The following is a 7,061-nucleotide window of genomic DNA, read 5'->3' on the forward strand; positions in this document are numbered from 1 at the left end:
TTTCCAGTCTCCAGAGATGTCGGAGCAGAGGCGGCCACAGAATGAAGGTCTCACATTCCCAGGAAAGAAATCAGACGTCGATTGGCAAGTGGAATCCTGCCCAGCCTGCCTGGAATCCCCAGCGAGCCCATCCAGCACGGCTGGGGCCCTTCCCACTCTCCAAACGCGTTTCTCAATCTGTTCCTCTGAGCCTGAAGGACCGGGGGGATCCCATCCCACTTCCCAATTCCCTGATTGGACAGGAATGCCGAGCTCAAGCTCTCCTCTGCACCTCTGGGCTCGTGTCTGGGGTTTCTGGAGGATCGGGAGGGTTCGGGTGTTCCCAGAACCGTCGGCAGCAGCAGATCAGACACCGGGCCACTCTCGCAGCAGCTTGGATTTGTTCTTTCCCCTCTGATGGCTCCGGGCCGTTCTCCTGTGACGAGGGAAACGGTGCCGTGCAGTTCCCGGGCATTTTATGGGATCAGCCTGGGTCCCTGAGCTCTCATTGGGGGGAGTGAGAAGCAAAACGTGTCCCGGGGACATCGGGGGCTGGTGTGACAAAATCGGGCACTGGAGAGGGGATTAACCCTGGGCCCAAAGATCAGCAACCCCACGGAGGGCAGGAGCGGGAGCGGGAGCGGGAGCAGAAGAGGGAGAGGGAGAGGGAGAGGGAGAGGGAGAGGGAGAGAGAGAGGGAGAGGGAGAGGGAGCGGGAGCAGGAGAGGGAGAGGGAGAGAGAGAGGGAGCGGGAGAGGGAGAGGGAGTGGGAGAGGGAGCAGAAGAGGGAGAGGGAGAGGGAGAGGGAGAGGGAGCGGGAGAGGGAGAGGGAGTGGGAGAGGGAGCAGAAGAGGGAGAGGGAGAGGGAGAGAGAGGGGGAGGGGGAGAGGGAGAGGGAGTGGGAGAGGGAGCAGAAGAGGGAGAGGGAGAGGGAGCAGAAGAGGGAGAGGGAGAGGGAGAGGGAGAGGGAGAGGGAGAGGGAGCGGAAGAGGGAGTGGGAGAGGGAGAGGGAGAGAGAGAGGGAGGGGGAGAGGGAGAGGGAGTGGGAGAGGGAGCAGAAGAGGGAGAGGGAGAGGGAGCAGAAGAGGGAGAGGGAGAGGGAGAGGGAGAGGGAGAGGGAGAGGGAGAGGGAGCGGAAGAGGGAGAGGGAGCGGGAGAGGGAGAGGGAGAGGCAGCGGGAGAGGTAGAGAGTGGGAGAGGGAGCGGGAGAGGGAGAAGGAGCGGGAGAGGGAGAGGGAGAGGGAGAGGAAGAGGGAGAGGAAGAGGGAGTGGGAGAAGGAGCGGGAGAGGGAGCGGGAGCGGGAGAGGGAGCGGGAGATGAGGGAGAGGGAGATGAGGGAGAGGGAGCGGGAGAGATAGCGGGAGATGAGGGAGAGGGAGATGAGGGAGAGGGAGCGGGAGAGATAGCGGGAGATGAGGGAGAGGGAGATGAGGGAGAGGGAGCGGGAGTGGAAACGGGAGCGGGAGCAGGGTCACCATGGGATCACCTCTGCCCCCGAACACGAGGCTGCTGCCCAGGAAAACTGAGCTCCCAGCCCGGAGAAATGAGAGCAGCAGCCCCGGCAGAGGAATGGGGAGGGCAGAGCCTGAGGATGGATCAGCTCCAGTCACAACCTCCCCTGGCCTCTCCTCAAGGAAATACAGCGGCTTCGGTGCCCTGGGAATTCACGTTGATATCCCACTGCTGGACCTGGGCCCTGGGAATCTCCATCCAGGCAAAGCTGGACCCCTGAGCCCTGGGAGTCCCCCACCAGCCCTCACCTGTGCCCGGTCCATGCAGTTCAGTTCCTCTCCCTCCCTCCCAGCCTCTCCCTCTGCCCATCCTCGGTCCCTGCCTCCGGTGCAGCCCCCTGAACCTCGGGAATTCACATCATTCCCGGGCCGTCCTTCCCCTCACCTGGAGCTGCCTGGTCTGCCCGGATCACCTCGGGGTTAATGAGGGCACCGGGCACGGGCAGGGGCATGGGAGCCGTAGTTATCCCAGGCTCATGGGATCAGCCAGGCTGGAAAAGGCCTTTGGGATCATCGAGTCCCACCTGAGACCCGACAGCCCCTTGGCCCCAGCCCGTGGCACCGAGTGCCGCATCCGGGCCGTCCTTAAACACCTCCAGGGATGGGGACTCCAAACCTCCCATTCCAGTGCCCAATGCCCCCATTCCAATGCCCCCATTGCAATTCCCCCATTGCAATTCCCATTCCAATCCAGCCCATTTTGGCTCATTCCGGGGAGGAACCAGCACCATTCCCCAGATCCAGGGGCAGGGATGAGAAGGCAGCACAGGGAAGGATTCCCAGGGGCCCGGTGTGCCCAGAGGATGAACAGGGAGCCCCTGGCCCCATCCAAGGAGCGATTCCAGCCTCCCACAGCCTCCTCCTGGTCCCGCACGCCCCACGGAGCTGCTATTTTTGTTTTGTTTTGTTTTTTATTAATTTTTTTTATTTATTCAGCTTTATTCGCTGCCGAGGTTGAACACATCAAAGCTCGCCGCTGCGGTGCCGATGACAGGCGGCTAATTGGTGTTCTCGTTAATTACCGCCAGTGACAAGGACAGGAGCCGGGCGCGGGGGTGCCGGGCTGGCTTTGGGGGGTGCCCGCTGTCATTTGTATTCGCGTGGGGACATCTAGTGACCGCGGCGACGAGCGCAGAGCAGCCCGGCCATGGGCAGCCGGGGTTCCAGCCGCTCCGGCTTCCCGCAGCCCAGCGCCGGAATTCCAGCGCCGCTGCTGCTCCGCCTCCCCTCCACCCCAAGGACACCCCAAAGAGGGTTCGTCTCGGGGCCTTGTGTGTCCCGCCACGGGCCAGGGCACCCCCAAAGCTGTGTCACCCCACGGGGTCCGTGCCAGGCTCCATCCAGCGGGGTGAGGTGTGGGATGAGCCCGAAGAGCAGAGCCTGGCACAGCACCGGGCTCCTCTGGTGCCCGGGCAGGGTCACAGTGCCAGGGACACCCCTGTGCCAGGGGCTGTGTGGCGTGAGCCCCCACTGACCACCCCAGGGGTAGCACCGGGAAACAGTCGGCTCCCAGTGCTCCCAGTTCAGCTCCTGCAGCTCCCATTCCCCCTCACCCCTGGATAAATCCCAGCGCCATCAGCAGAGCCAGCCTGGCTCCTGTTCCCGTGTCCGTCCCTCAGGGCTGCTCTCGTTCCATGGGTGGCACCTGGAGCCGGGTGTCCTGCGGGCACCTCTGACCCTGCAGCTGCTGCCCCCGTCCCTGCTGTGCTGCTGTCCCGAATGTCCTCACAGCCCTGCAGAGGACGAGCGCAGCTGGGCTTTCGGTCATTGCTGCTCCAGAGCCGCCAGGCTCACCCGGGCCTGCAGCTTTTCCCTCCTGGATCTGCCACTGTCCCTGTCACACCCCCAGCTCGCTGTGCTCGGGGATCTGCTGCTGCCCCAGCCTGGTTTGGGTGGGAAGGGACCTAAATCCCACCCAGTGCCAGCCCTGCCCTGGCAGGGACACCTCCCGCTGTCCCAGGCTGCTCCCAGCCCCAGTGTCCAGCCTGGCCCAGGGATCCAGGGGCAGCCCCAGCTGCCCTGTGCCAGGGCCCAGAGGAATCGGGCAAAATATTCCAGGGCAAAAGAATTTTTATCCCTGATAAGAAATGAGTTTATGGATCTTTCCAGAACAGGCTGGGGTACGGACAAACGGAAGAGTTTGGTAACAAAATGTGCCCCACACGATCCCACAGTGAGGGTGGGAGCAGAGCTGCCCTCCAAGCCCCAGGGCCCATCCCCTCCCTGTCCCTGTCCCTGTCCCTGTTCCTGTCCCTGTCCCTTCCCTCTGGGAGCTCCCTCACTTCATTCCCGTGTTTCCAGGAGGAAAGGGTCTGTGGGGCTGAGGGTTTCCCACCTCTGCCCTAAAGGCTGTGATGCCTTGAGAGGCCACCTGAAAACAGAGACTGGACAGGAGAAGGGGAATAAAGGCAGGGATTTGTTTGAAAGGCCTTCAAAGGTACCCCTGGGAGCCAGAGGCCACTGCCGAGATGGGCCCCAAAGTGGACGGCAGGGCATGAGTTCTTCACACCTTTATAGGTTGGGTTCATTTGCATAGCAGGGTTAATTCTCCAATTAAAGCTTCAGTTAATGAGGTAATTCCCCTCAGCTTGCCCCCCTTTAGAGGCTCTTTGGTTTATACTTTTTGGGCCTAGGACGGTCTGGGTGTCCCTGGAGAGCAGGCCCGGAGAGGCTTTGTTCTGTCTGCCCAGCACAGAGAGCAGAAGTGAACAGGCCACGAGAAACTCCAGAGTTACTCACTGGGCAGTGCAGGATTTGGAAAATAGGAAAGTTAAAACCTAAGGCATCAGATCCAGCCCCAAAACCACTTCCACTTTTACCGTTGCACCTCCCTCCCCCAATTTCCATCCACCTTAAATCATCCCCTTCCACCTGCTGCTATCAAGATCTCCCCCACATGGATCTGAAATTAATCCTGTATTTCCCCAAGCAGACCTCGCTATCAGTAATTAACTTTCTTCCAATTAGCTGCTGAGACACCGCGGCCGATTTATGGCCATGGTGATAAAATCCCAAATCCAGGGGATTGCGCTGGAGGTGCAGGAAAGGGCAGGGAGTGATTTCCCCTGGGGAATTATGAATTTTACGCTGCTCTGGAAGGTCCAACCACAGAATCCCGGAGATTCCAGGGAGCCCTGGCCCAGGATCCAGGTGGGACCACTGGGATACCCCAGAGCTCTGGGCCAGGAGCTCCCTGTGTCACCTGAGCCCTGCTGTGACCCCAGGGACATCCCTGCCACCCTGGGGACATCCCTGCCACCCTGGGGACTTCTCTGCCACCCTGGGGCATCCCTGACACTCCAGGGACATCCCTGCTGTAACCCCTGGGACATCCCTGCCACCCCAGGGACATCCCTGCTGTAACCCCTGGCACATCCCTGCCACCCTGGGGACTTCCCTGCCACCCCAGGGACATCCCTGCTGTAACCCCTGGCACATCCCTGCCACCCTGGGGACACCCCTGCCACCCCAGGGACATCCCTGCCACCCTGGGGACTTCCCTGCTGTAACCCCTGGCACATCCCTGCCACCCTGGGGACAACCCTGCCACCCCAGGGACATCCCTGCCACCCTGGGGACTTCCCTGCCACCCCAGGGACATCCCTGCTGTAACCCCTGGGACATCCCTGCCACCCTGGGGACACCCCTGCCACCCCAGGGACATCCCTGACACCCCAGGGACATCCCTGCTGTAACCCCTGGGACATCCCTGCCACCCTGGGGACACCCCTGCCACCCCGGGGACACCCCTGCCACCTCAGGGACATCCCTGTCACCACGAGGACATCCCTGCCACCCCAGGGACATCCCTGCCACCACGAGGACATCCCTGCCACCCCAGGGACATCCCTGCCACCCTGGGGACATCCCTGCTGTAACCCCCGGGACATCCCTGCCACCCTGGGGACTTCCCTGCCACCCCAGGGACATCCCTGCCACCCTGGGGACACCCCTGCCACCCCAGGGACATCCCTGCCACCCCAGGCCCTGCCAAGAGCTGCTGTTGGGGTCGTGGACAGGTCCCACCACGCAGGATGGAGAACCAGAGGGGCTGAGGGTCCTCAGGGAAGTGACACCTCATTGTTCAGCTGGAAAACCCCCGTGTCCCTCGTCAGCCGGCCTCAGGACAGCCCCTGGTCTCCAGAGCAAGAATTCCTCCTTCCTGCCCATCCCCACAGCCCTTTCAGGATGCTCTGAATTCTTGGGATTCACTTCCTTCAGCCAGGAGAGGGGGGAACCACCCTGATCCCCCCCAGGAACCCCTGAGGGCAGGGAGCTGCTCCCATTTATTGGGATCCCATCTGATCCGTGCGGTTCGGAGCGGTGGGAGCAGCCGAACACCACAAGCTCTGCAAGCCCCACAGGACAGCTCCTGCCCTGAGCGGTGATTAAACAAGAAATAAAGAAATCCAGATTTATGCTTTATGCCTGCAGTTAAAGCCATTCCAATCTATGGCCAGAGCTCTGATCCTCGGGAAGCTCCTCCCTGCAGGAATTACAGGGGGAACGTTCCTGGCTCCCGTGGAGCTTCCCCCCGAGTCAAACAGAAAATGAGAAATAATTTGCACAACATAAATCCAGCAGCACCTTGAAGTGCCTGATCCCCGAATTACCCCAGAGGAGCGAGCAGAGGAACTCCAGAGCCGTTCCCAAGGGAATTCCTGCAGCCCCAGAGGGCTTCCAGGGCCCGAGGGTGCCTGGAGAGAAATCCCAGCAGTGCCTGGTGTGCTCCGTGCCCGTTTTCAGGGTGGGAGCGTTGCCAGCTGCTGCTGAGAGATGTGAGCGAGCTCCAGGCCCGGGCGTTCACTGCCAGCCACCTTTAATTGGGTTTCTGCCGGCCCTGGGTTATGACAGCAGCGACCTGCGGGAGGAAATTGCTGCCCCAGAGGGAAAATGCCTTTTCCCAGAGGAAATTGCTTCCCTCTGCCCTGGGGAGCCTCAGGCTTCAGGAAAAAGTGAAACAAGGATGTTTTCCCATGCCCAAAGGACAATAATTTATGGATTGTTTTACCTGAAGACCCAAAGGAACTTGGGGCTGGGTGGGACGTTTATAAATCATCTTATCTGAAAATCTAAAGGAACTTGAGATTTTGGGGACAAATGCTATAAATTATTTTGCCTGGAAATCTAAAGGGATTTGGGACTTGGTGGGACAACTTTTTATGATTTGTTTTGCCAGAAAATCTAAAGGAACTTGGGACTTGGTGGCAAAGTGGAAAGAAGGAGCGGGTGTATGTAAGCCCATAAAATGATGGAATGGTTTGCACTGGAAGGGACCTGTAAAGGTCACGTGGTCAGCGAGCAGCGACACCTTCAACGAGATCAGTTTGCTCCAACGCCATCCAAACCGGCCTTGAATATTCCCAGGAACGTGGCGTCCCCACCCCTCTGGAAAATCTCCTCCAAAGGGAAGGGAAAGGAGCTCCCGGTGTGCAGCGGGATCGTTTCCCTCCTCCGGCATCCAGCCCTTCTCCAGCCCATCCCTGCGGGATGAGGGATGCGGAATGCTGTGTTTGACTGCGCAGCATCCTTTGCTTCCCAGACAAGCGCGATGAGCTGCGGGAAAGGCG

General features: G+C 60.4%; 1 long non-coding RNA gene across 1 annotated transcript; it reads right to left on the reverse strand.

Moving 5' to 3' along the window:
- Positions 1-4,932: 4,932 nt before the first annotated feature.
- Positions 4,933-5,465, reverse strand: LOC125337277. The gene is made up of 3 exons (XR_007208006.1): positions 5,400-5,465; positions 5,034-5,069; positions 4,933-4,991 (listed from the first exon to the last, which is right to left on the reverse strand). It is a non-coding gene; the product is annotated as an uncharacterized LOC125337277 (long non-coding RNA).
- Between the last annotated feature and the right edge of the window lie 1,596 nt (positions 5,466-7,061).

This window comes from Corvus hawaiiensis, chromosome 23 (genome assembly GCF_020740725.1).
Source record: "Corvus hawaiiensis isolate bCorHaw1 chromosome 23, bCorHaw1.pri.cur, whole genome shotgun sequence".
NCBI lineage: Eukaryota > Metazoa > Chordata > Aves > Passeriformes > Corvidae > Corvus > Corvus hawaiiensis.